Raw genomic sequence first — 27,989 nt, forward strand, 5'->3', positions numbered from 1 at the left:
CACGACGCAACAAAAGACTGACCCCCGGACCGGCTACTTTCGGATCCGCCGCTTTTCTGAGAAGGGCCTTCTGACTCCAAACCCCATAAAGCACAGCTGTACCGTTGCCTTCGCTGTCTCTGTGGCGCAATTGGTTAGCGCGCTCGGCTGTTAACCGAGAGGTTGGTGGTTCAAGCCCACCCGGGGACGTGCTCTCCTTTTCCTCTCTGATTTGGAGCAGACGATCTCTCCATGAGTCTCCTTTTACTCTCGTAACAATAGCACAAGATGAGCTCGGATGATCTCGGAAGGAAATAACAAAGAAGTTTGCTTCCCGTGTACACGGCAGGAGAAACCCATGGTGGAAAGAGCCTCTGGCACAACTCAGATAGCTGCTCATGGTCCGAGACCGTCGCGCCCTTTCACATTGCCAGCACTCACGTTAAACAACGGAGACCAGCAAGGAATGCCGTATCGACGGCAAGAAGCACAGCCTAGATGGCACGCGGTGGAAACAACTCAGGGGGCACCAGGATTTGAACCTAGGACCTCTTGATCTGCAGTCAAATGCTCTACCACTGAGCTATACCCCCACAGGCAAAGAAATGGAGATGAGGTGGAAGCACAAGCTACTTTGATACACGCTCTGCGGCTACTCTTTATGCAGCATCCAGCTCTTAGGCGAAAATAAGAAGTGGACTGACGGCCAAGCCAGGTCTGACCTGAAGGGGCACTTGTGAGTATTTCTGTATGACAGAGAGCAACACCATGTCATGTGGGGTCCCTGGTGGTCTACTGGTCAGGATTTGGCGCTCTCACCGCCACGGCCCGGGTTCGATTCCCGGTCAGGGAATTCCAGGGGTCTTCTTGGGTCCTTCTTTTTTTTGTGTGTTTTCCTGCACCTCCCATTGTGAGCCTTTTTGTTAGCTTCTGACCTCTGGGACCTGGACGAGGTCCTCGCAGCATTCCCAGTGTGGTTGTGCCCTCAGCTTGCTTCTCACTCTTTGGTTTTTCACTCACCGGCCACTCAAATGAGCAACAGGGCATTTTCAAGAGAGCTGCACGACAGCACGGACCACTGACATCCACTTGCATGGGAGAACACAGCGCATTCACCACGCAGACGAAGGGTCCTGTCTGGCCTGTCACGAGAAGGCAGAGTGAGTCACGATCATCTTTCATTGACGGCACGACTCATCACGTTCACGTCTGGGAGGGTGGTGGGCTTCTATGCGTCAAAAAGACCACGCCCAACGTGGGGCTCGAACCCACGACCCTGAGATTAAGAGTCTCATGCTCTACCGACTGAGCTAGCCGGGCCACGACACAACAAAAGACTGACCCCCGGACCGGCTACTTTCGGATCCGCCGCTTTTCTGAGAAGGGCCTTCTGACTCCAAACCCCATAAAGCACAGCTGTACTGTTGCCTTCGCTGTCTCTGTGGCGCAATTGGTTAGCGCGCTCGGCTGTTAACCGAGAGGTTGGTGGTTCAAGCCCACCCGGGGACGCGCTCTCCTTTTCCTCTCTGATTTGGAGCAGACGATCTCTCCATGAGTCTCCTTTTACTCTCGTAACAATAGCACAAGATGAGCTCGGATGATCTCGGAAGGAAATAACAAAGAAGTTTGCTTCCCGTGTACACGGCAGGAGAAACCCATGGTGGAAAGAGCCTCTGGCACAACTCAGATAGCTGCTCATGGTCCGAGACCGTCGCGCCCTTTCACATTGCCAGCACTCACGTTAAACAACGGAGACCAGCAAGGAATGCCGTATCGACGGCAAGAAGCACAGCCTAGATGGCACGCGGTGGAAACAACTCAGGGGGCACCAGGATTTGAACCTAGGACCTCTTGATCTGCAGTCAAATGCTCTACCACTGAGCTATACCCCCACAGGCAAAGAAATGGAGATGAGGTGGAAGCACAAGCTACTTTGATACACGCTCTGCGGCTACTCTTTATGCAGCATCCAGCTCTTAGGCGAAAATAAGAAGTGGACTGACGGCCAAGCCAGGTCTGACCTGAAGGGGCACTTGTGAGTATTTCTGTATGACAGAGAGCAACACCATGTCATGTGGGGTCCCTGGTGATCTAGTGGTCAGGATTTGGCGCTCTCACCGCCACGGCCCGGGTTCGATTCCCGGTCAGGGAATTCCAGGGGTCTTCTTGGGTCCTTCTTTTTTTTGTGTGTTTTCCTGCACCTCCCATTGTGAGCCTTTTTGTTAGCTTCTGACCTCTGGGACCTGGACGAGGTCCTCGCAGCATTCCCAGTGTGGTTGTGCCCTCAGCTTGCTTCTCACTCTTTGGTTTTTCACTCACCGGCCACTCAAATGAGCAACAGGGCATTTTCAAGAGAGCTGCACGACAGCACGGACCACTGACATCCACTTGCATGGGAGAACACAGCGCATTCACAGGGTCCTGTCTGGCCTGTCACAAGAAGGCAGAGTGAGTCACGATCATCTTTCATTGACGGCACGACTCATCACGTTCACGTCTGGGAGGGTGGTGGGCTTCTATGCGTCAAAAAGACCACGCCCAACGTGGGGCTCGAACCCACGACCCTGAGATTAAGAGTCTCATGCTCTACCGACTGAGCTAGCCGGGCCACGACGCAACAAAAGACTGACCCCCGGACCGGCTACTTTCGGATCCGCCGCTTTTCTGAGAAGGGCCTTCTGACTCCAAACCCCATAAAGCACAGCTGTACCGTTGCCTTCGCTGTCTCTGTGGCGCAATTGGTTAGCGCGCTCGGCTGTTAACCGAGAGGTTGGTGGTTCAAGCCCACCCGGGGACGTGCTCTCCTTTTCCTCTCTGATTTGGAGCAGACGATCTCTCCATGAGTCTCCTTTTACTCTCGTAACAATAGCACAAGATGAGCTCGGATGATCTCGGAAGGAAATAACAAAGAAGTTTGCTTCCCGTGTACACGGCAGGAGAAACCCATGGTGGAAAGAGCCTCTGGCACAACTCAGATAGCTGCTCATGGTCCGAGACCGTCGCGCCCTTTCACATTGCCAGCACTCACGTTAAACAACGGAGACCAGCAAGGAATGCCGTATCGACGGCAAGAAGCACAGCCTAGATGGCACGCGGTGGAAACAACTCAGGGGGCACCAGGATTTGAACCTAGGACCTCTTGATCTGCAGTCAAATGCTCTACCACTGAGCTATACCCCCACAGGCAAAGAAATGGAGATGAGGTGGAAGCACAAGCTACTTTGATACACGCTCTGCGGCTACTCTTTATGCAGCATCCAGCTCTTAGGCGAAAATAAGAAGTGGACTGACGGCCAAGCCAGGTCTGACCTGAAGGGGCACTTGTGAGTATTTCTGTATGACAGAGAGCAACACCATGTCATGTGGGGTCCCTGGTGGTCTACTGGTCAGGATTTGGCGCTCTCACCGCCACGGCCCGGGTTCGATTCCCGGTCAGGGAATTCCAGGGGTCTTCTTGGGTCCTTCTTTTTTTTGTGTGTTTTCCTGCACCTCCCATTGTGAGCCTTTTTGTTAGCTTCTGACCTCTGGGACCTGGACGAGGTCCTCGCAGCATTCCCAGTGTGGTTGTGCCCTCAGCTTGCTTCTCACTCTTTGGTTTTTCACTCACCGGCCACTCAAATGAGCAACAGGGCATTTTCAAGAGAGCTGCACGACAGCACGGACCACTGACATCCACTTGCATGGGAGAACACAGCGCATTCACAGGGTCCTGTCTGGCCTGTCACAAGAAGGCAGAGTGAGTCACGATCATCTTTCATTGACGGCACGACTCATCACGTTCACGTCTGGGAGGGTGGTGGGCTTCTATGCGTCAAAAAGACCACGCCCAACGTGGGGCTCGAACCCACGACCCTGAGATTAAGAGTCTCATGCTCTACCGACTGAGCTAGCCGGGCCACGACACAACAAAAGACTGACCCCCGGACCGGCTACTTTCGGATCCGCCGCTTTTCTGAGAAGGGCCTTCTGACTCCAAACCCCATAAAGCACAGCTGTACCGTTGCCTTCGCTGTCTCTGTGGTGCAATTGGTTAGTGTGCTCGGCTGTTAACCGAGAGGTTGGTGGTTCAAGCCCACCCGGGGACGTGCTCTCCTTTTCCTCTCTGATTTGGAGCAGACGATCTCTCCATGAGTCTCCTTTTACTCTCGTAACAATAGCACAAGATGAGCTCGGATGATCTCGGAAGGAAATAACAAAGAAGTTTGCTTCCCGTGTACACGGCAGGAGAAACCCATGGTGGAAAGAGCCTCTGGCACAACTCAGATAGCTGCTCATGGTCCGAGACCGTCGCGCCCTTTCACATTGCCAGCACTCACGTTAAACAACGGAGACCAGCAAGGAATGCCGTATCGACGGCAAGAAGCACAGCCTAGATGGCACGCGGTGGAAACAACTCAGGGGGCACCAGGATTTGAACCTAGGACCTCTTGATCTGCAGTCAAATGCTCTACCACTGAGCTATACCCCCACAGGCAAAGAAATGGAGATGAGGTGGAAGCACAAGCTACTTTGATACACGCTCTGCGGCTACTCTTTATGCAGCATCCAGCTCTTAGGCGAAAATAAGAAGTGGACTGACGGCCAAGCCAGGTCTGACCTGAAGGGGCACTTGTGAGTATTTCTGTATGACAGAGAGCAACACCATGTCATGTGGGGTCCCTGGTGATCTAGTGGTCAGGATTTGGCGCTCTCACCGCCACGGCCCGGGTTCGATTCCCGGTCAGGGAATTCCAGGGGTCTTCTTGGGTCCTTCTTTTTTTTGTGTGTTTTCCTGCACCTCCCATTGTGAGCCTTTTTGTTAGCTTCTGACCTCTGGGACCTGGACGAGGTCCTCGCAGCATTCCCAGTGTGGTTGTGCCCTCAGCTTGCTTCTCACTCTTTGGTTTTTCACTCACCGGCCACTCAAATGAGCAACAGGGCATTTTCAAGAGAGCTGCACGACAGCACGGACCACTGACATCCACTTGCATGGGAGAACACAGCGCATTCACAGGGTCCTGTCTGGCCTGTCACAAGAAGGCAGAGTGAGTCACGATCATCTTTCATTGACGGCACGACTCATCACGTTCACGTCTGGGAGGGTGGTGGGCTTCTATGCGTCAAAAAGACCACGCCCAACGTGGGGCTCGAACCCACGACCCTGAGATTAAGAGTCTCATGCTCTACCGACTGAGCTAGCCGGGCCACGACACAACAAAAGACTGACCCCCGGACCGGCTACTTTCGGATCCGCCGCTTTTCTGAGAAGGGCCTTCTGACTCCAAACCCCATAAAGCACAGCTGTACCGTTGCCTTCGCTGTCTCTGTGGTGCAATTGGTTAGTGTGCTCGGCTGTTAACCGAGAGGTTGGTGGTTCAAGCCCACCCGGGGATGCGCTCTCCTTTTCCTCTCTGATTTGGAGCAGACGATCTCTCCATGAGTCTCCTTTTACTCTCGTAACAATAGCACAAGATGAGCTCGGATGATCTCGGAAGGAAATAACAAAGAAGTTTGCTTCCGGTGTACACGGCAGGAGAAACCCATGGTGGAAAGAGCCTCTGGCACAACTCAGATAGCTGCTCATGGTCCGAGACCGTCGCGCCCTTTCACATTGCCAGCACTCACGTTAAACAACGGAGACCAGCAAGGAATGCCGTATCGACGGCAAGAAGCACAGCCTAGATGGCACGCGGTGGAAACAACTCAGGGGGCACCAGGATTTGAACCTAGGACCTCTTGATCTGCAGTCAAATGCTCTACCACTGAGCTATACCCCCACAGGCAAAGAAATGGAGATGAGGTGGAAGCACAAGCTACTTTGATACACGCTCTGCGGCTACTCTTTATGCAGCATCCAGCTCTTAGGCGAAAATAAGAAGTGGACTGACGGCCAAGCCAGGTCTGACCTGAAGGGGCACTTGTGAGTATTTCTGTATGACAGAGAGCAACACCATGTCACGTGGGGTCCCTGGTGGTCTACTGGTCAGGATTTGGCGCTCTCACCGCCACGGCCCGGGTTCGATTCCCGGTCAGGGAATTCCAGGGGTCTTCTTGGGTCCTTCTTTTTTTTGTGTGTTTTCCTGCACCTCCCATTGTGAGCCTTTTTGTTAGCTTCTGACCTCTGGGACCTGGACGAGGTCCTCGCAGCATTCCCAGTGTGGTTGTGCCCTCAGCTTGCTTCTCACTCTTTGGTTTTTCACTCACCGGCCACTCAAATGAGCAACAGGGCATTTTCAAGAGAGCTGCACGACAGCACGGACCACTGACATCCACTTGCATGGGAGAACACAGCGCATTCACCACGCAGACGAAGGGTCCTGTCTGGCCTGTCACGAGAAGGCAGAGTGAGTCACGATCATCTTTCATTGACGGCACGACTCATCACGTTCACGTCTGGGAGGGTGGTGGGCTTCTATGCGTCAAAAAGACCACACCCAACGTGGGGCTCGAACCCACGACCCTGAGATTAAGAGTCTCATGCTCTACCGACTGAGCTAGCCGGGCCACGACACAACAAAAGACTGACCCCCGGACCGGCTACTTTCGGATCCGCCGCTTTTCTGAGAAGGGCCTTCTGACTCCAAACCCCATAAAGCACAGCTGTACCGTTGCCTTCGCTGTCTCTGTGGCGCAATTGGTTAGTGCGCTCGGCTGTTAACTGAGAGGTTGGTGGTTCAAGCCCACCCGGGGATGCGCTCTCCTTTTCCTCTCTGATTTGGAGCAGACGATCTCTCCATGAGTCTCCTTTTACTCTCGTAACAATAGCACAAGATGAGCTCGGATGATCTCGGAAGGAAATAACAAAGAAGTTCGCTTCCGGTGTACATGGCAGGAGAAACCCATGGTGTAAAGAGCCTCTGGCACAACTCAGATAGCTGCTCATGGTCCGAGACCGTCGCGCCCTTTCACATTGCCAGCACTCACGTTAAACAATGGAGACCAGCAAGGAATGCTGTATTGACGGCAAGAAGCATAGCCTAAGATTAACAGTCTCAGGTTCTACCAACCGAGCTAGCTGGGCCAAGACACTAAATGCATTTACAATGATAACCTAATCAGAATCTCCACATGCAATAAGATTTTATCCCAATTCAGTGTGTAGATCTATACAAATAGGCCAGTTCTAGCGTCCACCAGTCTGTCTCTCAGTCTCACTTGCATTTTGGGTCTGGATTTCTTTGAATTTCTCTCAGCATCCTCCAATTGGGATGGTGCTTGTTTCAAAGGCGGGGCTTCGAAGCACTCCTAAAGAGTAATTTAACGGCCAACCAAAGCACTCCAAAAGAGTGCTTCATCGGCATACCAATCAGCTACTCACAACTAGAGAAGTCGGAGAAAGAGTCGGGGCAGAAGCAAGAAGGTTCAGAAAATGGGAAAACTCTGATATGCAAAGTACCCGTAGCACGTAACACAACATTATAATTTTTACAGCCTTATGATCGCCAAAGAGAGATATCATTATCAACGTTTACTTTAATCATTCAAATTTACCGGGATTCACCATTCAATTATATTTGAAAAATGTAACTAGTTCTGTGGCACTGAACCATAGTACATTTTATTAAAATATTACATTCTGTCATGCCCCGATCGTCCGCTCCTCTCGTTTGCCACTCCTCCTCCTTCACCTCATGTGGATTCCCAGTGTTTTACGGCTGTTTCTGATTGTTGTCATTAGTTCATTGTATTTAGTCCGCGTTTAAGTTTGTTTCCCCAGTCCAGTCATTGTAATGTTACGTGTGTCTTGCAGTGTGTCGTCCCGGAAATAAAAACCCTTTTGTTTATATTCATGGCATCTGTCGCCTGCTTCCCCGTGGATTGTGACACATTCAACTTAAATAAAATCATTCATTTTATCTGTATTGTGTCATGTGAGAATACATGTATATTCCAAAACGCTGCATTTTTTTTGCATATGCAGTTTTAGTTCCTTTTTTAGGACAATTATTAAAAAGCTGATAAATATGTAGACTGTAGATTTATTATATTAGTCATATTTCCAGATCATAGTTTACAACTTTAATTTACATCCCCAGAGTTTTCCCCCTTGTTTTCTCACGTTTTCTATATTATTTTAATTTTCCTATTTGGTTGATTTTATGTGTTGCTGCTATTTAAAGAGCAAGAGAACAAACCACAACAGATACTGAGATGCACTTAGCACAGCTTACTCTGTGTGACAGGTGGTCAGAGCATATGTATATGGTCACAAAGCCCATGAGGGAAGAATGCATCCAAGATCTTTAGTATTTTTGTTATGTTTCACTTACATACAAATACGGTCACCAGAACCTTAAGATAACATTACAATGTTTTGTCTCAGAGTTTCCTTGTTAAAAAACATCAATGAACATCTTAGCGAGTATTGTTCATTATGAAGATTATATTGCTGCAAAGTGCCAGAAAAGTCTCCTTTTATTACGAATGCCTCCGGACTAGTTGAAATGTGATCACTTTGTGGTTTTAATGGCTTGCTTGTCTGGCCATTGTTTACCACGAATATCTCTTTCTCATCAGACTTCCATGTATTACACTTCTATCTCTGTATACTGCTTCACTAGCAAATTCAGACATAAAAATGTAAAAGTACAATGTACCATTATTGTACATTCTATACATAATAAGCACAGAGACTATTTCTGCCCTGAACTGTTCTATTAACTTACAGAAACATTGCAGGTAACTCTATACTGCATCTTTTGGCACCACTTTCTACACTCAATCCCCAAATCTCTCATCCAATAATAGAGCAGTGCTGGATTCATAACTAGGCCCTGCTGTGCCCTACATTTTGCGTACCTGTCTATAATTTTTTTTACAGATATTAGAAATGCTTCCACTGTCATTAATGACTGACTGTTACAGTATGGCACAAGATAAAGATAAGGTTGTCCAATGCTGGTATTATTACTTATGTTTAAAAACATCATTTAAGTAATACAAAATTAGATCTTATAAAAATAGTAATTTCTGCACTGAAACGATTGATGCATTCCTATACAATTTAATATTAGACAAAATAGTGGGTCACGATTTACTTGAGGGGACATGAATAATGTAATAGTACATGCTTACTTAATGCATTATTTAACCAGTAACTAAGCATTAGTTATGTACTGATCCCATGCGTGTTCATCATTAATAAATCATGACAGTTCATATATTTCATTCAGGCACTATACCAGTTAACAGTTATCTAATTAGTTAATAGTGGTAGGACTTCACTTGAGAAGACAAGAATTACTTAATTCATTTACTACTTAAGAACAAATCACGAATTAATATAGGTTTCCCCATGAAATACAAACTGCAGAATATTCTGCATAAATTGTTTTTTGTAAATCATATTGTTTAAATATTTATAGGCTTTTATGATTTTAGATTTCCCAGGACTTTTCTTGGCTGGAATGTAACTTTATACCAGTTTAAGCTTGTTAGGTAAAAGTGCGTTCTGTCACCCATTTGCATTCATAGCCAATTAGCAATAATTGCATTCTGTCTCTGTGCATTTCCTAATTTTAATGTTTACTTTTTTTGAAATTTTATTCTACAGCAAGGAACTTTAATAAAGAAATATGAAAATGTCTGCTGCAATAATCAGCACCATCTGCTGTTGCTGAAGTTCACTTTTGCCTGCTTATCGAAAGCAGCCACGTAAAATGCAAACTGAAGGGCCTACAGTGCCACCAAGAGGGGCTGACAGCACCATCAGAATCCCTTTTGCAGTTTTGCCCTGCATACAGCTTATCCCAATGCATAGTATAAACGCTAAATCACTTCCTTGTGAATACAGCAGTCATCAGTCTTTGAGCATTTCTTCCTTCTCTGTTCTTATACAGAGAAATGACAGGAGCACAATGTTAGCAGCGTTGGTCATTCGACAGCTTGTCCACTGCCAATACAATAAGCAATTCACTACTGCAAAGTGCCAATCAGTTTTGTCTCCATGGTACGGAATCACACCCCAGCTTTATGGAACAAATCCAAACGACAAAAAATTCACGCCAAATCGCATAGCTTAACCCTCTGTAAAGTCATTGAGACACATTTAATCTCCACCAGAACAAAAAGATATATATGCATGCATCCATCCATCCATCCATTTGCTGAAACTTCTCAATCCCAGCTGGGGTTGTGGGGTTGTGGGGTATATTAACATATATATTCGGAAAATGAGCAGGTTTCATTTTACGTTAAGACTGCAGCACGGATATCTGGCTGTTCTATATATGCAAAGCCATGCACTCCTTGTTATATGGTATCACACTGAGAATGCCTGTGAAACAGCATACTTCACATAGTAAAAGGTCTGTGAAGGATCAGCCCTTTTTCTTACTCTGTTTATATGTGAGCAGCAAGCAATTGCCAAGATCCTGCGAAGGTTTTCTTTTGCAATGTAAATACAGTTGAAGTCATGCGATACTTAGTCATGTCACTGCAGATGCGTCATTATTAATAATGAATGTGGGAATAGATGATAGGCTAAGCTTAATTATATCAATACAGTGCAGTCTTTAAAACGGAAGGGTCTTTTAATTAGCGAACAATCATCAAAAAAGCTTTCATTGTGTCTGTGGCATTCACTCTTTTTAATTTATTTTTTGTTCCTTTATTTTATTAAGCTAATTGTAAGCATTTTTCCTTCTTTTTTTTAAGTCCTAAGCAGGGGCGTTGTTAGGCCAATTTTAGGGGGGCTTTAAGGACTTGGCTAAGTGATCCATGCTGGTTCTAAAATGTCATGTTTTTTGCAATGCCATCCTTTTATCTGTCTTCTCATGCAGCTGTCCAGGGCTGGTCTTACCCTGTGAAGCCCTAAGCAACACCACTGCTGCTTCCCCCTCCCTGAGACAAAGTGAAATTGGCTGGTCAGTCGGTGCCCCTTTAGAAGCTGGAACCATCCGGGTCACTGTTCTATGCTGACGGCACTGCAGAGGGCACCCTACTTTATGTAGCTGTTTTTTTTTCCTGGTACCACAGAATGTATGAGTTCTTCTAGGGGGACAATCAAGGCAATTTCACTTTGTAAAACTGACTGGTTAAGTCAGCTCCTCCTCAGAAGGGGACCACCGAAGTCAGTTATGGGATTGACTGGGCCTGCAGATTTCTCTTGTGAAGTCATGGATGCTGTTTATGCATTGAATTATGCACATTTCTTTTCTCCAAGCTTTTCACAGTTTCCTCTTTACACACTTGTTCAGTTAGGAGGAGCAGTCAGATGTAAACATAGTCTGTATGGTCCAACATACTGTAGCTTCCATTTGCTGATGATTTAGTTGAGAAATTATTATATTTTTCATTCAGTATATCTATCTTTGTCTTGCAATGAAAGTCAAACAGCTTGTGTACAGAAACTGCTACAATATGTAGTGTGCAAGGCAGGGGATACCCTGGGTGGGGTGCCAGTCCATCACAGGACACAGAGCAGGGGTACGCCCTGGGTGGGGTGCCAGTCCATCACAGGACACAGGGCAGGGGATACCCTGGGTGGGGTGCCAGTCCATCACAGGACACAGGGCAGGGGATACCCTGGGTGGGGTGCCAGTCCATCACAGGACACAGGGCAGGGGATACCCTGGGTGGGGTGCCAGTCCATCACAGGACACAGGGCAGGGGATACCCTGGGTGGGGTGCCAGTCCATCACAGGGCACCTGGCAGGGGTACGCCCTGGGTGGGGTGCCAGTCCATAACAGGACACAGGGCAGGGGTACGCCCTGGGTGGGGTGCCAGTCCATCACAGGGCAGGGGTACGCCCTGGGTGGGGTGCCAGTCCATCACAGGACACAGGGCAGGGGTACGCCCTGGATGGAATGCCAGTCTATCTCAGGGCAGGGGTACGCCCTGGATGGAATGCCAGCCTATCTCAGGGCAGGGGTACGCCCTGGATGGAATGCCAGTCTATCACAGGGCAGGGGTACACCCTGGATGGAATGCCAGTCTATCACAGGACACAGGGCAGGAGTACGCCCTGGATGGAATGCCAGTCTATCTCAGGGCAGGGGTACGCCCTGGATGGAATGCCAGCCTATCTCAGGGCAGGGGTACGCCCTGGATGGAATGCCAGTCTATCACAGGGCAGGGGTACACCCTGGATGGAATGCCAGTCTATCTCAGGGCAGGGGTACGCCCTGGATGGAATGCCAGCCTATCACAGGGCAGGGGTACGCCCTGGATGGAATGCCAGTCTATCACAGGGCACAGGGCAGGGGTACGCCCTGGATGGAATGCCAGTCTATCACAGGGCAGGGGTACGCCCTGGATGGAATGCCAGTCTATCACAGGGCAGGGGTACGCCCTGGATGGAATGCCAGTCTATCACAGGGCAGGGGTACGCCCTGGATGGAATGCCAGTCTATCACCGGGCAGGGGTACACCCTGGATTGAATGCCAGTCCAGCGACAATTATTTGATTTTCATATTTTGTATTCCCAATAAGATGTCTAAGGTTCTACCACCATTAAATGAAAAACATTCTCAGTCGACTTTTTGACCCCTCTGTAAGCATATTTTTAAGCAGTTTATTCTTAAACTCTGTAACTGATTACTAGAGCTGCAGCAAAGTGTTCAGCTTGGCCACATTGCAAAGGAAAAGAATGGTGAGGTATGGCACAGCCCAAGCTGATTGTGTGCTGGATAGGGATAACAGAGATGACTGGGTGATGAAATGAAGAAAACTTTGAATTACAACTGGAAACTGATATAACTGAACATGGTAACAAAAAAAAATACAGCGTTGTAATCTATGATAGTCCTTGAGGGGAAAAAATTATTTTGTTGCGAAATAACGCATGTGACAGATGTGAGGATTGTATCCTTAATTTTAGCAGTGAAGCCTGGGTCCAGTTCACCTGAACTGAGCTGTATGACATGTTGCATGTCAGTGAGGATTAGGGTGACATTCTACAGGTTGCTAATTCAGTACTTGACATGAAGTGAGAAATGATGACAGCAAGGCTTCATAGCCACTCAAAACTTTTGTGTCTTTTACAGTTTTCTTAAATCTATTACCGACTGTTGAAAGCAAAGGAATATACTGAAATGCATTGTAGCAGCTGGACTATAAAACTGCACAATAGAAATCTCATAGGAAGATTCCTACGTATATATATTTGAATGCCTTAAAATATTCATATTGTGATGCTGTGGGGGCGGTTAGTGGGAGTATTTATGTAGTTAGCAGCATGCCTTGCACCACACTGCCAGATGCGTAAATAATGTAGATTGATACGTGTTTGAGCTGTAAATAGTGAAGGTTGGAAGCATGTGATGTTTGCTGTGGAGCATTTGGGTGTATTTATGTTATATGACTGTGAGTGTCATATAAACTGTTGGTTCCATCCCTGCTCCGCTGCTAGTTTTATACTTGCGATCAGCCATCATTAAAAATATAAACATCCATTTTAAAAATTCAAAATCTTCTTGCTGCAGGCATTACACTTAACTAATGTAAATAAAACATTTTAAAATGAGCCGTACACAAAACTCATTACTGAATAGATCTACATCATCAAAAAAAAAATAACCCTATATGTGTAATTCCGTAACATAAATACACCCAAACCATATTGCCCAGGCAAATGATGGCAATGTTAAGAAATGCTTTTATTTACCAAAACTAACTACAGTCCTCGTAGAATTTTTGTACTGGTAGCAGTAACTGAAATCTTCCCATGTCTTCTCAATGGCCGCACCCAGTGAGGAGGACCTGAGCCGCTTCTGGCTCACACTGGCTATAAGGTCAGGCTGGTGGGGAGAACCTTCACGATTCAGAAGAAGGGATGAGCTGGAGCTTCTACTGGCGAGACCCTGGCAAGCATGCATGTCCAGGGAGAGCCAGTGAAGACAATATGCTTTAAAGGGTTATACCCCCATATATACAGTGTGTGTGACCCCCATATATACAGTGTGTGTGTGTGTGTGTGGGTGGGTTATGTACGTATATATTTCAATGTGGGGACCAATTGTCCTCACAATGTGATAAAAACTGTTATTTTTACATTGTGGGGATCATTTTTTTAGGTCCCCACAAGGGGAAACTAAATTTTATAAAGATCCGTGACTATGATCAAAAAAACGAAAGTGCTAAAGTTCTCATATTGACTTTGGTTAGTTATAGTTAAGGTTAGGGCTGGGTGAGGGTTAACCCCTACCCTGCCCTAACCATAACCATAAGTAACCAAACAAAATACAAGAGTTTTTGCATTTTAGTTTTTTCATAGCAGTCACCGATTTTTATAAAATAGAGTTTTCCCTTATGGGGACCAGGAAACCGGTCCCCATAAGGGAAAAAAAAAACGGATATTTATCACGTTATGGGGACATTGTGTCCCCATAAAGATAGGTAAACCCGCTCACAGACACACACACACACACACACACACATATATCAGAGTTTTCATTTTAAGGGTTGAACTTTATATGCATATTAGGCTAGAATAAAGACTATGCTTACACATTTCTTGCATCAGCTCAACAGCCCCCAGGCAAAATGGCCTCTTTGATCGTCTGTAGGATCTGCATCGGTCCAGCTGGTACGTGTTTGAGAGAAGGTGGCTGGAACTTCTTTTTTCATCTCAGAAAGAGTGCAACGTTTCAAAAACTGCAAGGCTGATAAATTATGCTCAAGCTGACGGCAGAACACACTGGCAGGTCGGTATGGCGGCGTTTGTCTGACAGCCGTTTCTGCTTGTGTAGAGCCAGTGCTTCACTCGGATTAGATGTCCTAATGCACGTATCACTATCTTAGAAACCCCCCGTAATCCACAACCCCTAAAGAGAAGGCATAATTATACCTATTATCACCACACGCCAGCCCCCCACGCAGGCTTGGACCTTTTCCTAAATCCCTTCCTCAGGATCAGAAAGTTTGTGCTATAGGACAGGCCCAGGACAGGAAAGGATTACATACTTCTGAAGGCGATTGCGTTTGCATCTCATAGACATTGTGAGATGGCATTTGGGTGGTGGAGAACACAAGAGCGGCATTTTGCAGATGTAGGTTATTAGTAATAAGCAGGAACACAGCTGATCTGATCTTTCAGGGAACGAAATTACACACAAAGACACGCATAGAGTTATACTACGTATTGTATTCCCATGTAATTATACTACAAATTCTATTCCCATGTTATTATACCACACATTCTATTCCCATGTTATTACACTACGCATTCTATTCCCATGTTATTACACTACGCATTCTATTCTCATGTTATTACACTACACATTCTATTCCCATGTTATTACACTACGGATTCTATTCCCATGTAATTATACTACAAATTCTATTCCCATGTTATTATACCACACATTCTATTCCCATGTTATTACACTACGCATTCTATTCTCATGTTATTACATTACGGATTCTATTCCCATGTTATTATACCACACATTCTATTCCCATGTTATTACACTACGTATTCTATTCCCATGTTATTACACTACGCATTCTATTCCCATGTTATTATACTATACATTCTATTCCCATGTTATTATACTACGCATTCTATTCCCATGTTATTACACTACACATTCTATTCCCATGTTATTACACTACGCATTCTATTCCCATGTTATTACACTATGGATTCTATTCCCATGTTATTATACCACACATTCTATTCCCATGTTATTACACTACGCATTCTATTCCCATGTTATTACACTACACATTCTATTCCCATGTTATTACACTATGGATTCTATTCCCATGTTATTATACCACACATTCTATTCCCATGTTATTACATTATGGATTCTATTCCCATGTTATTTCACTACACATTCTATTCCCATGTTATTACACTACGGATTCTATTCTCATGTTATTACACTACGGATTCTATTCTCATGTTATTATACCACACATTCTATTCCCATGTTATTACACTACACATTCTATTCCCATGTTATTACACTACGCATTCTATTCTCATGTTATTACACTACGGATTCTATTCTCATGTTATTATACCACACATTCTATTCCCATGTTATTACACTACACATTCTATTCCCATGTTATTACACTACACATTCTATTCCCATGTTATTACACTACGGATTCTATTCTCATGTTATTACACTACGGATTCTATTCTCATGTTATTATACCACACATTCTATTCCCATGTTATTACACTACGGATTCTATTCCCATGTTATTTCACTACACATTCTATTCCCATGTTATTACACTACGGATTCTATTCTCATGTTATTACACTACGGATTCTATTCTCATGTTATTATACCACACATTCTATTCCCATGTTATTACACTACGCATTCTATTCCCATGTTATTCCCCAGCCATCATTACACCAAATCTGTATTGCAGTTGATTATGGTCGTTCATGCACAGATTAATCCCATTTTTGAATTTAAAATGTCTTCCAAGTAAAAGATTTCTAATGCAGTTTTAGAATTGTCTTGTTCTTGTCATATTCCTCTGCTCAAATTTGAAAATGAGGTACCTTGTTCATATCTTTCTGTGGAATTCATTTTATTTCTGAAAAATGCAGCAAGAAGAAACATCAAAGTGCCTTTTCCCACAACTTTCATTTAATAATTGCAGTTTAACACTGCTCTGGTAGGTCAACCCTGCAGAGTCAACAATTGTTCTCACCACTTTACTTGAATTAATACAGTCAGGTTTTTTGAGGCTATAAAATGATTCCAGCTCTTCCGGGTGAACTGCTTTGAAATCCAAAACCAGAAAATTGCAATCATAAAAACAGAGAGAGCTCATCACTGGCTTTTTGAAGAGAGCAGCCTCAGCTCCAACTCTGAGACTTGAATGCCGGTAGCACAAATATCGCTGTAATAATACAATATTGATGTGATATTGTTTAGAAAATGAGAATTTCCACATCAGCTCCACATATATTTAGCAAAAACTGTATTTAGGGGGAAGTTGTCTGATTTTTTTTGAATTTTTTTTTGTGGGTGGGATGTTTTCAGTGTGTACGATTTGCAAGAAAGCAATGCCTTCAGCATTAACTTTCCACAAGGAGACTAATCTTCCCTTATATTGTAGCATGTGTAAGCGCAATATACACTGACATTTATCTGAAATAGCATGTGCACAGTAATGCACTGCAAACAGTAATAATGTTTGCATGCTTTGGCTGAGGCTATTGCAGATGCATGCAAATTAAATAACACACATGTGACCACATGCAATGTTATTACCTGATTATGGGTTACAGAAACAAGGTTAACTGTGGCAAGAAGAGCACTGGAAACCCATGGGCAGAATTAATAAGTAGGGCACAAAAAAATAGTATTATAAAAAAGCTTGAATTGTGAAATTACAGTATATATGTGCAAAGACTTTTATTCCTAAACTTGATGCAGGCATAATCTAGAATCAGCCTCTTAGGCAAGTGACAGGCAGGAATATAGCACAGGATATATACAGCATATTTAATTCATTTAAAGCTGAGCAACTGGGTTCAAAACAGATGAAGCCCTACCAATGGCATGACAGGGCATTGGAAGGTAAATGCACCTACAGATATACAGGGATGACACAGCCAGAGATATCATCCCTGCTTCAATTTCCATCACAGAATTCAGCACAAATTGCCTGTGACAAACCTTTTTTTTCCAGATTAAAGGTCCTTGAAATGTTGAATCCTGGCGTCAGGTCATGACAGGGTTGCCTGAGGGTAGGACAGTAATGTTAAGCACTTGAGTGGAAAAAACTCAATTTTCTGGGACTGGTGTAAAAAATAAGCAATATTAGGTGCTCTGAAAACACACTAAAGAAAAAAAAATTGTATGAGAGGCAACAGGGATAAAAATCACAACCTTATTCAGTGGGCTAATGTGGCCCATCGAGGGTTTTCTACAGACTTTTCCCTTGTCGATTATTTTGTGTGAATTTGGGCCACATGAAGGTAATTCATAGTTTTCTCTCCCCTGTATTATCTCCTTGCCACCCTCACGCAGTCTCCACAGTCTTCATGCTCTCTCGTGGAGTCACGATTTTGCTGTTCAATTCCGCCAGTAGAGACAACATAACAAGCAATGGGCAATGGCAGATGAGTAGCATAGAGCAAAGATTCATAAGCTTGATGCAGGCATAATCTATAATCAACCTCTTAGGGAAGTCACTGAGGCAGGAATCGGGAACAGTACAGCATATTTACCCTACATATTCACCTGTAGGGAATTTAGCACTGAATTTAGCATCGAAAATATATTTTTGCATTATTCCGGGTGCAATAGGAGGTCATTTTCTTTCTTTCTCGCTGCTCTGAGTGAGCGGATGTGTGTCTGTGCTGGAGTCTCCCTCTGCTGTGTTATACTGCCACTCTGTGGTCTTTCGTTTCTCAAACCATTTAGCTAAACAAAAAATACACTTCTCCCAAGTCAAGCACTCACAAGTCAAGCACTCTTAACTATACCTAAGTCCTTTAAGTAAAGATTTACCTAACACTGCATGTGCAGTAACCTAACACACTGAGCCTGTATTGAATAACTGGTTGTGAAAACGGATCAGTTGAACAATCTGGCTAATCAGTTATAAGGAAACTCCTTTTCCCCCTCAGTTCATTGACTCATCCGTTTTAATAATATAGTATAGTTTTAAAGTATCTCTATTAGGTACCATTAAGTCTGTGTTATGACGCCATTACTCAAAAAGATTCCATCTTCTGTCTGGCTCTTCCCCGTCCCAGTGGTACATTCGCTGCCATAACTGAGTCCCGTTGTTATGGCACCTCAGTTAATGGTGCTTTGGCACCTGTAAGTTACACCCATCGCAGGTAGCAAACGAGTCAATGTCCTCTTAGTTAAAATGTAAAGCAGTAGGAGATGGAGGATGACAGCCTTCCAGGACACAGGGAAACTGCATCATGCTGTATCAATATCACTTTACAATATTTCTCCTCTCCAAGATTATCGGGGATGAGATAGATGAGATAGGTCCTATGACAAAAACAGGAATATCAAAAAGAACAAAACACAGTACGCTTCTATCAGGACGGAGTTTTTTGAGAATGGCATCAAACTGTTATGCAGGTTTCTAGAATTGAGAACAATGACATATTATTAAAAACTAAATATTGAATTGTACCTTAAAATAATGGTGAAAATGGTTATACTTTATCTATTTTTTTCTGTGACGCACAACAGGAACATTACAAATATCAAGTTCACATCTTTACATCATTATAAATATTAAGCTGATATCCTAAGCTCTGTCTAATTGTACTGATCCTACTAACCTTTGAAATGTGAAATCCATCCATCCATTCATCCATCTATCCATCCATCCATCCAACTTCTTATCCAGAGTAAGGTCAGAACAGAGAGGGTTGGAGACAGTCCCACAGGCCACAATGCTTCTCTGTCAGGGACGCAAACTTGGTTTGTAATGCTGATTCTGCACCTCGACGCCACACCCTATTACCGCATAACTTCATGTAGCAAGCCTTTGAATTTCTCTAGATCCTTCAGGTCATCTTGCCGCAAGCTGCACGAGTTCAGTGTATCCTATATTTTAGAGATAAGGGGATAAAGGTCCAATCCTGCCAGTGCAAGACTAGAATCTTCACTCTCCTAGATAAACTACTTGTGTGTCAGTCAGCATCTCCATTTATCACTTGTTCACCAAGGAGCAACAATAACTATGTAAACAATGACGCACTTCCTTATACATTAGAATGATTTTTAAAATAGTCTCACCACATTAATCATTATTTCAGTCATTCTCATACATGTCATAAATCTTCATTGTTGCCATTCATTAAGCATATTCAGGCGAACAATCAGACCTAAATGGGAATTAGTTTTAGAAATGATATATATGTTATATATATGCCCTGTGTTGTTAGATGATATATATAACTTATCTATAATGTCTTCTGGGAAATGATTATGAAATGCAAGGCTTGAACATCACTGGAGCGATGCTGCCAGGTACCTCCAGCGGTGGTGGTTCAGGCTCCCCCCTGCTAGCTGTGACTGCTGTTTACATGCTGACCCTGTGCTGTGCTGGTGTTTGTGTTCCCCATGGGTCACCAAAGTCCGGGGGGGGGGCTCAGCCAGTGTGCAAAGCTTTAACAGAGACACACAGAAGGCGGGGAGCGATATCTGAACAGCAGGTGATAGGTGACTGGGTTAATGCCTGTCATTTATTTTTAAAGGGCCAGTACACCGGGATCTGAGCATCTCAGAAGGGAGGGGTGGAATTGGAATGTGAGACTCGTCACCCCCAGAGGTATTCAGCATTCCAATAGCGGGAGAACATTTTAAAATGAATTTGAGGAAGCACTTCTTTACACAGCATGTAGTTAGGGTATGGAATAGTCTTCCTGCTAGTGTAGCGGAAGCTAAAACCCTGGGTTCCTTTAAATCAGAGCTAGATAAGATTTTAACAACTCTGAGCTATTAGTTAAGTTCTCCCCAAAGGAGATTGATGGGCCGAATGGCCTCCTCTCGTTTGTAAATTTCTTATGTTCTTATGTATAAGGGGTTGGGTTAGGGTTAGGGTTAGGATTAATTTCATGTTTAGTTCCTACAGTTAAACTAAATTTAGGAATATTTTCTGTTTCAGCTACTTCTTCTGTTAATTTCACATTTATTTATTATCATGTTATCATTGTTATTTATCATATAAATGTATCATTTATTAAATATGTTCCTCTGCAGTTCTGCTTTAATGTTTTGTGGCTGCCTTTGTCGTATGTTACATCTTACTCACTGGATGACGTGAGTAAGAATTCCTATGTACGAATATGAATCTTTAATCTGGAACCCCCAACTTAGACAGTGATTCTGAAGCACTTATCCTCTTTTGGGACATTTCTGGCTTCCATCTCCCACAGGAACAGAGGGACATGGTGACATAGAGTAAGCGTTTCACATAATAAGGATTGAATTTTGTGCATATTCCAAAAAGAGATACCAGCTCGGAACCAGCTGGTCTGGTTACTGGTTACCATCTGAGAAAAGATCTAATATAACCTGCTGGTTTCGCTGCACAGTTGTTGTTGGTGTTGATGGTGCTGAAAAATGTTATTAGAAATACATTGTTAACAGACATTTGCAGGATGTTCTCACACTGGAAGCTCACTGTCATCTTTCTCACACTGGAAGTCACTGTCATCTTTCTCACACTGGAAGCTCACTGTCATCTTTCTCACACTGGAAGCTCACTGTCATCTTTCTCACACTGGAAGCTCACTGTCATCTTTCTCACACTGGAAGCTCACTGTTCTATCTTTCTACTGCGCTTCTAAGCTATAAAAATTAATTTGAGTGACATTTACCTCCTGCTTAAACATTCTTTTAAACTAAGACCTTACAGCTAACTGTTAGCTAGCCGATTTTCAGAGTATTGTAGAAGTAACACTGGATTTTTGGCTTAATTTTTACCTTGTTATGCTGCTGTGGCAACTTTTTCCAGTGCAGTTTTCTGTCTGGCTAATTTGAATTTAGCTGCATGTGAAGTTCGTTATATCTAATCCTGGAAGTCAGACACACCACCCAAAATCCCTCTTCCTTTCTCATGTGGCAGAGCACTCGTATCAAGCATGCTTTTTAAACAAGAAAATATTTGAGAGATCATCATTAATGATAAATTATTAATTACTAAATTATATTGGAAATTGAACATGACATAGTCACACCTTGACTAAGCCACAGTCCTTTGTGTGTTTAACTTCTTGTGTGTTACTTCTCTATATACTCTCAGCACGCTCTGTACAGCTCCCTGCTGTACAAATGCTGTGTACCACACCCAGTTTCATTTCAATGTAATATGTGTTGTATGTTTTGGCTGTAATTTCTTTGTGCTTTATTTATTTTTTCTATATGTATCACTTGCATTTTTTGCCTTGCTTAATTGTCTTTATTATTAAAAGAAAATATCCCATGGCAATGTGAAAAAATATTTATTTGAAGAATGCCCTTGTGCGTCAAAGTAAAAAAACGTGCACATTGCATCTCAGACAAGTAATTAACAAATCAATGAAAAAAGGGGAATGCTTACTCATAGCAAGCTGCTCATCTATTAAAGCAATTTCTTTTGAAAGCTTCAGGTTAAATCTTTAGAGTTCTTTAGCCGTCCTTGTATTTCTCTTTGTAGGCAGGACCTGCAAAGCACCGTTGTATCACCCTCACAGTCCTAATGACAAGCATATTGTAATTGATAAGTATATTGTCTAGATTAATGCATTGTTAACTCAATAAAATTATTATATCCAATCACCCATAAATACCTTTAACTAATTTTCTCCTTAATATCCAACAAAGTACCTATTTGTTTGTTTATTTGTTTTAAGAAACATGGTTTTGGGTGTTGTGCCTAATTGTCACTGGCAGAGACATGTATGTTTACAGCTACAGGCTAATCTTCATCCAGTGATGTCACCTGTGGCTCTGCGACAATGTGATTGTATCTCAGAGTGTCAGCAAAGTTAGATATCCTGTTATTATTGCTCCGACCGCAGCAATCAAAATGCTAAGGAACAGTGTCACTATGACTGCATACACCTATGGTGGATTTTTTTACCTCCTGTCTCATTGAAACTGATCACCCCACTACAGTTTTTCTCAATTGCTTTGGCACATTACAAGAAACACACTTAATAGTCAAAACTATAAAAGCATTTCTCAAAATGGTTTATGCATACAGCAGAACATTACAGTTAAGCTGCCGGAAGCTATAATTCAGCCAAAGCAATCAACATGTCTAACAAATTTTAAAAAATGACTGCCAGATTTCGTTGGCTGTCTTCAGAAATGATCTTTTCAATCTTTACTATTTCAACTGAGAGTAATCAATAGGGCATCATGATAACAAACTTGTCGTGATATGCTCGTTCGACCATCCTGCTCCACTCGCCCTTTGTTAAGCTTGTGTGAATTCCCCATGTTTACCAGCTGTTTCCAGTTGTTTTCATTAGTCTTGCATATTTAAGTCCGCGTCTAAGTTTGTTTCCCTAGTCCTGTCATTGAATTGTTATGCCTTTTGTTCCCGAATGCCTCTTCATCTCCCTATTAAATCCCTTCTTACCCCAGTCCTTACGTCCTTTGCCTGCTTCCCCGGTCCGAGCTCACCGAGTCATAACAAAACTGCATGTAGTTTCAGAATTATAAAATTATGAGCATAAAAAGGGGCACTGATTTTAAATCGGCAACTTTTTGACATGCATTATTTTATTCGGTTTGCGAATATCAGGCTGCACAGTGCGACACTGCATATTTATGTGAGACCTTTTGTATGCAGTGGTGCACTGAAATGTCTAGAGGTAACACGACAGGCGACTGGCAGTGCTTTCTGAGCACGTGATATAAACCATACCTTGATATATCATGATCAACATGCAGTGCCTTGTTCCATTGTGTTTGATATTACAGTTTTATATGTGATGAAAATCTTCTTGATAAATAAGCACCTCTTTTTACAAACCAAAAGGAATGTTCCTCTGAATCTTTACTGTTCCAGTCCCATGATGCCTGTTTATGGCGCTGCACTCGGAATGTGTTGTGACAGTGAACGGTGCCTAAGGGACAAACACGATAGAGAGAATAAGGCATCGCAGTGGTGCAGGAACAGACTGGCGCAGTGGTGTCAGTTGTGTTTCTGCGCAGCAGTCCGACGTGTGGGAGGCTGCCTGACCTGCACGCACAGATGCTCCAGGCCTGGAGACTCGTACCCAGCGACCGTTGTCACATTAAAATGAAGGCCAGCTTGCTTATTCTCCATGGCATCGTTTCTCTTGCTCAAAACTCAGCGTGACTTGACTTCTATTTTTAGTCTCAGTGACACTGTGCTCTAACTACATGCGAAACTAGGAGGGACAAGTAAACATTTTATCCCTCACTATGAAGTGAAGTTTGCAAAATAAATCATTATACAGTGACTTCCAGACACAGACTGTCATGATGGAGAGTTTTTTTTGCTGGACATTTTCATCCATTTATATTCTTTAAGTACTTTTCAAAATGGATTTATGGTGGTTTGAAAACACATAAGTCAAAAAAACTTCATTGGTGTTATGCCAGTACACCAGAGGACATTTATATATGTGCAGAGTGATGGGCATTCAGAGCCACCAATTTAGCTGAAAGGCATTTCTTTAGGCTTGTACGATGTTAGTGTCACAAGCAATTTTCCAGCTAAAGTATAAAACAACACTATGGAACAAACTCAAAACGGAGTATAACAAGCTGCCATTTTTCTACAGAAAAAATATCTCTAAAGAAACAAAATGTCAAACAATTAATACAACAATTTATAAACGACCCCATACTGGAAGGGCAGGTATGGAAGGCAGATGGACAAAGTATAAATCAAGGCTCTTCAAATCTGGCCCTCGAACCCAAATCCAGGCCGTGTTTTCAGTTCTCCCAGGCAGTTACTTTAATAATTACTGATTCTGATTGGCCAGAGGCTTCACATCTGGCTCACAGGTAAAGGAAAGATGGAAAATCAGCAGGGCTCGGACCTCGAGGACCGTGATTTGAATACCCCTGGAATCTATAGTGTCATATACACTCACCTAACGGATTATTAGGAACACCATACTACCCCTTTCGCCTTCAGAACTGCCTTAATTCTACGTGGCATTGATTCAACAAGGTGCTGAAAGCATTCTTTAGAAATGTTGGCCCATATTGATAGGATAGCATCTTGCAGTTGATGGAGATTTGTGGGATGCACATCTAGGGCACGAAGCTCCCGTTCCACCACATCCCAAAGATGCTCTATTGGGTTGAGATCTGGTGACTGTGGGGGCCATTTTAGTACAGTGAACTCATTGTCATGTTCAAGAAACCAATTTGAAATGATTCGAGCTTTGTGACATGGTGCATTATCCTGCTGGAAGTAGCCATCAGAGGATGGGTACATGGTGGTCATAAAGGGATGGACATGGTCAGAAACAATGCTCAGGTAGGCCGTGGCATTTAAACGATGCCCAATTGGCACTAAGGGGCCTAAAGTGTGCCAAGAAAACATCCCCCACACCATTACACCACCACCACCAGCCTGCACAGTGGTAACAAGGCATGATGGATCCATGTTCTCATTCTGTTTACGCCAAATTCTGACTCTACCATTTGAATGTCTCAACAGAAATCGAGACTCATCAGACCAGGCAACATTTTTCCAGTGTTCAACTGTCCAATTTTGGTGAACTCGTGCAAATTGTAGCCTCTTTTTCCTATTTGTAGTGGAGATGAGTGGTACCCGGTGGGGTCTTCTGCTGTTGTAGCCCATCCGCCTCAAGGTTGTGCGTGTTGTGGCTTCACAAATGCTTTGCTGCATACCTTGTAACGAGTGGTTATTTCAGTCAAAGTTGCTCTTCTATCAGCTTGAATCAGTCGGCCCACATTTGTGCGTGAAAATCCCAGTAACTGAGCAGATTGTGAAATACTCAGACCGGCCCGTCTGGCACCAGCAACCATGCCACGCTCAAAGTTGCTTAAATCACCTTTCTTTCCCATTCTGACATTCAGTTTGGAGTTCAGGAGATTGTCTTGACCAGGACCACACCCCTAAATGCATTGAAGCAACTGCCATGTGATTGGTTGATTAGATAATTGCATTAATGAGAAATTGAACAGGTGTTCCTAATAATCCTTTAGGTGAGTGTATATTAGACTGGATACATGAAGGGAAACCTGCAGTCTTCTTGTTTAAATAACTGTTTAAAGTTCACTGAAGAAGGCAGGTCGATGATTAAGCAGGTTTCCACTGGGCATTCATCTCACGTTCCCAGATACTGCAGGACAGGTACGGAGTGGGATTCACTTTCAGCTCGGGAGTTTTATGTCTGACACCAGCCGGTTTTGTCTTCGTTCTGGGGGAACTTTGATAAATGATGCCACAGTTCAAGTCTTATTATCCTGATAAATTTATGACCTACATTTCAAGAACTGTTCAAGCAGCCTGACTTTTTCAGTCCTGCATGGTCCCTTTCTAACATCCATCATTTGAGAAACTTCCAGTGATTAGCCATAGGAAGCGATTAGCCGTGGCACCTTCGCAACCGCGCACTGCGCTCACTGCGCTCACTGAGCTCTAAATGACAAGTGATTACACTGATGCATGTGCCACGCATTTGCGTGCTTCTCTATGCAGAGCAGTCGTGGTCTGTTGTGTGTGTGTGTGGTTGTGTGTGTGTGTGAGAGAGAGAGAGAATTTGCTGGTTAACATTCTGAAGTGTAGAATTTTAAAGTAAAGCTTTTTTTTTTTTCTGCCGCAATAGCACAACAGCTAGGCGGTGCAGCGGGAATTCTGCTCATTCTCTCCACAGGCCTGCTGCAGGATATAGACAACTGGTGGGATTTTGGGCTGCTGGGGGCAAAGTAACACAACTTAGATTACAAACAATAAAACCTGGCAGCCTGAAATGAGATCAATTACGTCACCAGTGACAACTCATTCCACACAAACACCAATCTGAGCAAAAATGTTTATTCACTCTTCACTCTTTCCAATTTCAACTCTTTCCCTTCTATGGTAGATACCATTACAGAAGAGTGAAACAGAAAATACAAAAATACCTGTGTTACGTTGGAAAGTAGAAAAGAAAATGCGGTAACACTTTACATGAAGTGCACCTTCATAAAGCATTCATAATGCATTCATAGAGCATTCATAAGTGGCATGTAAGTATACCTCAACATTCTAACATACCTTAACAGCTTTAATATACGTTAATAAGAAACATTATATGACAATAATAAACATTATAATCTTAATGTATACTACATGCCACTTCTGAATGTTCCATGAATGCTCTATAAAAGCATTATGAAGGTGCAGTCCATGTAAAGTGTTTTGCAAAAATGTCTATGTATTAAAATATTTTAGGAATTAAAGGAATTAAAGAGTGCATACAATAAGTCTATGCACTGAATTGTCAAACAGGAAATGGAGGTTACTGGAAGACCATGAAGAAATATTGTATGATTACACACTTGTTCTGCCTCCAGAATATATAGCTTATTGATGACACTGCGGATTGACTCAGTTTAGGCTCCTTTTTCTGACCAACCTGCCTGATTGCATGGTATATGATTGGTGTATGATTACATGGTATATGATTGGTGAATGATTACATGGTATATGATTGGTGTATGATTACATGGTATATGATTGGTGTATGATTACATGGTATATGATTGGTGTATGATTACATGGTATATGATTGGTGAATGATTACATGGTATATGATTGGTGTATGATTACATGGTATATGATTGGTGAATGATTACATGGTATATGATTGGTGTATGATTACATGGTATATGATTGGTGAATGATTACATGGTATATGATTGGTGTATGATTACATGGTGTATGATTTCACGGTATATGGTTGGTGTATGATTGCCTAGTATATGACTGGTATATGATGACATGGTATATGATTGGTGTATGATTTCACGGTATATGGTTGGTGTATGATTGCCTAGTATATGACTGGTATATGATGACATGGTATATGATTGGTATGCTGTATGATTACATGGTATATGATTGGGCCTGTATTGCACTTGAAATAGATTTGCGTCTTTACCTCCCTGTTTCTGGGCCACGACTCCACTAGCATTTACGAAACTTCCCTGTATCATAACGCCTCACCCTGCTGTAAGAGCTGCCCCATTCAGAAATATGCATGCTTCATATTCAGGAATTGTCATTTTACTTTGGAAAAATGTACCACAACTGGCAGTTCCAGCTTAAAGCTAAAGTTTAAGTGTGAGTGGTTCCTGCATTATGTGAAAAACTTTTCTCATGAGGAATTCCAGATTTCACTTGTTTCGATTTCATTGCCATTCATGTAATACAGTTTATCATTGCTGCCTGGAGTTAAGATGTACACAATAAACAAGCTGATCTATGCATCGGAAAGTAATGAAATGTAACAGAAAAGTATTGTAATCCATTTTGTGACCATGACCTACTAAAAATGCTGAAAATGCTGTGGATAAATGCAATGTTAATGTGTAGGATTCAACATAATGTTCAAAGAAACTAACTGCCATTTGAGGATAGTGCTTA

At 43.3% G+C, this 27,989-nt stretch overlaps 21 non-coding genes across 21 annotated transcripts; 11 read left to right on the forward strand and 10 right to left on the reverse strand.

The window, feature by feature from the left end:
* The first annotated feature begins 115 nt into the window (after nt 1-115).
* Nucleotides 116-189, forward strand: trnan-guu (transfer RNA asparagine (anticodon GUU)). The gene has a single exon. It is a non-coding gene; the product is annotated as a tRNA-Asn (tRNA).
* A 311-nt stretch (nt 190-500) lies between these two features.
* On the reverse strand, nt 501-572 carry trnac-gca (transfer RNA cysteine (anticodon GCA)). Its single transcript has one exon. It is a non-coding gene; the product is annotated as a tRNA-Cys (tRNA).
* A 188-nt stretch (nt 573-760) lies between these two features.
* trnae-cuc (transfer RNA glutamic acid (anticodon CUC)) lies at nt 761-832 on the forward strand. The gene has a single exon. It is a non-coding gene; the product is annotated as a tRNA-Glu (tRNA).
* A 394-nt stretch (nt 833-1,226) lies between these two features.
* On the reverse strand, nt 1,227-1,299 carry trnak-cuu (transfer RNA lysine (anticodon CUU)). Its single transcript has one exon. It is a non-coding gene; the product is annotated as a tRNA-Lys (tRNA).
* A 115-nt stretch (nt 1,300-1,414) lies between these two features.
* On the forward strand, nt 1,415-1,488 carry trnan-guu (transfer RNA asparagine (anticodon GUU)). The gene has a single exon. It is a non-coding gene; the product is annotated as a tRNA-Asn (tRNA).
* Nucleotides 1,489-1,799: 311 nt separating this feature from the next.
* On the reverse strand, nt 1,800-1,871 carry trnac-gca (transfer RNA cysteine (anticodon GCA)). The gene has a single exon. It is a non-coding gene; the product is annotated as a tRNA-Cys (tRNA).
* Nucleotides 1,872-2,059: 188 nt separating this feature from the next.
* On the forward strand, nt 2,060-2,131 carry trnae-cuc (transfer RNA glutamic acid (anticodon CUC)). Its single transcript has one exon. It is a non-coding gene; the product is annotated as a tRNA-Glu (tRNA).
* Nucleotides 2,132-2,514: 383 nt separating this feature from the next.
* On the reverse strand, nt 2,515-2,587 carry trnak-cuu (transfer RNA lysine (anticodon CUU)). Its single transcript has one exon. It is a non-coding gene; the product is annotated as a tRNA-Lys (tRNA).
* Nucleotides 2,588-2,702: 115 nt separating this feature from the next.
* trnan-guu (transfer RNA asparagine (anticodon GUU)) lies at nt 2,703-2,776 on the forward strand. The gene has a single exon. It is a non-coding gene; the product is annotated as a tRNA-Asn (tRNA).
* A 311-nt stretch (nt 2,777-3,087) lies between these two features.
* On the reverse strand, nt 3,088-3,159 carry trnac-gca (transfer RNA cysteine (anticodon GCA)). The gene has a single exon. It is a non-coding gene; the product is annotated as a tRNA-Cys (tRNA).
* Nucleotides 3,160-3,347: 188 nt separating this feature from the next.
* Nucleotides 3,348-3,419, forward strand: trnae-cuc (transfer RNA glutamic acid (anticodon CUC)). Its single transcript has one exon. It is a non-coding gene; the product is annotated as a tRNA-Glu (tRNA).
* A 383-nt stretch (nt 3,420-3,802) lies between these two features.
* On the reverse strand, nt 3,803-3,875 carry trnak-cuu (transfer RNA lysine (anticodon CUU)). Its single transcript has one exon. It is a non-coding gene; the product is annotated as a tRNA-Lys (tRNA).
* A 115-nt stretch (nt 3,876-3,990) lies between these two features.
* Nucleotides 3,991-4,064, forward strand: trnan-guu (transfer RNA asparagine (anticodon GUU)). Its single transcript has one exon. It is a non-coding gene; the product is annotated as a tRNA-Asn (tRNA).
* A 311-nt stretch (nt 4,065-4,375) lies between these two features.
* trnac-gca (transfer RNA cysteine (anticodon GCA)) lies at nt 4,376-4,447 on the reverse strand. Its single transcript has one exon. It is a non-coding gene; the product is annotated as a tRNA-Cys (tRNA).
* A 188-nt stretch (nt 4,448-4,635) lies between these two features.
* On the forward strand, nt 4,636-4,707 carry trnae-cuc (transfer RNA glutamic acid (anticodon CUC)). The gene has a single exon. It is a non-coding gene; the product is annotated as a tRNA-Glu (tRNA).
* Nucleotides 4,708-5,090: 383 nt separating this feature from the next.
* trnak-cuu (transfer RNA lysine (anticodon CUU)) lies at nt 5,091-5,163 on the reverse strand. The gene has a single exon. It is a non-coding gene; the product is annotated as a tRNA-Lys (tRNA).
* Nucleotides 5,164-5,278: 115 nt separating this feature from the next.
* trnan-guu (transfer RNA asparagine (anticodon GUU)) lies at nt 5,279-5,352 on the forward strand. The gene has a single exon. It is a non-coding gene; the product is annotated as a tRNA-Asn (tRNA).
* A 311-nt stretch (nt 5,353-5,663) lies between these two features.
* trnac-gca (transfer RNA cysteine (anticodon GCA)) lies at nt 5,664-5,735 on the reverse strand. Its single transcript has one exon. It is a non-coding gene; the product is annotated as a tRNA-Cys (tRNA).
* Nucleotides 5,736-5,923: 188 nt separating this feature from the next.
* trnae-cuc (transfer RNA glutamic acid (anticodon CUC)) lies at nt 5,924-5,995 on the forward strand. The gene has a single exon. It is a non-coding gene; the product is annotated as a tRNA-Glu (tRNA).
* A 394-nt stretch (nt 5,996-6,389) lies between these two features.
* Nucleotides 6,390-6,462, reverse strand: trnak-cuu (transfer RNA lysine (anticodon CUU)). The gene has a single exon. It is a non-coding gene; the product is annotated as a tRNA-Lys (tRNA).
* Nucleotides 6,463-6,577: 115 nt separating this feature from the next.
* Nucleotides 6,578-6,651, forward strand: trnan-guu (transfer RNA asparagine (anticodon GUU)). The gene has a single exon. It is a non-coding gene; the product is annotated as a tRNA-Asn (tRNA).
* The last annotated feature ends 21,338 nt before the right edge of the window (nt 6,652-27,989 follow it).

Source organism: Paramormyrops kingsleyae, chromosome 18, assembly GCF_048594095.1.
Source record: "Paramormyrops kingsleyae isolate MSU_618 chromosome 18, PKINGS_0.4, whole genome shotgun sequence".
In the NCBI taxonomy this organism is placed as follows: Eukaryota; Metazoa; Chordata; class Actinopteri; order Osteoglossiformes; family Mormyridae; genus Paramormyrops; species Paramormyrops kingsleyae.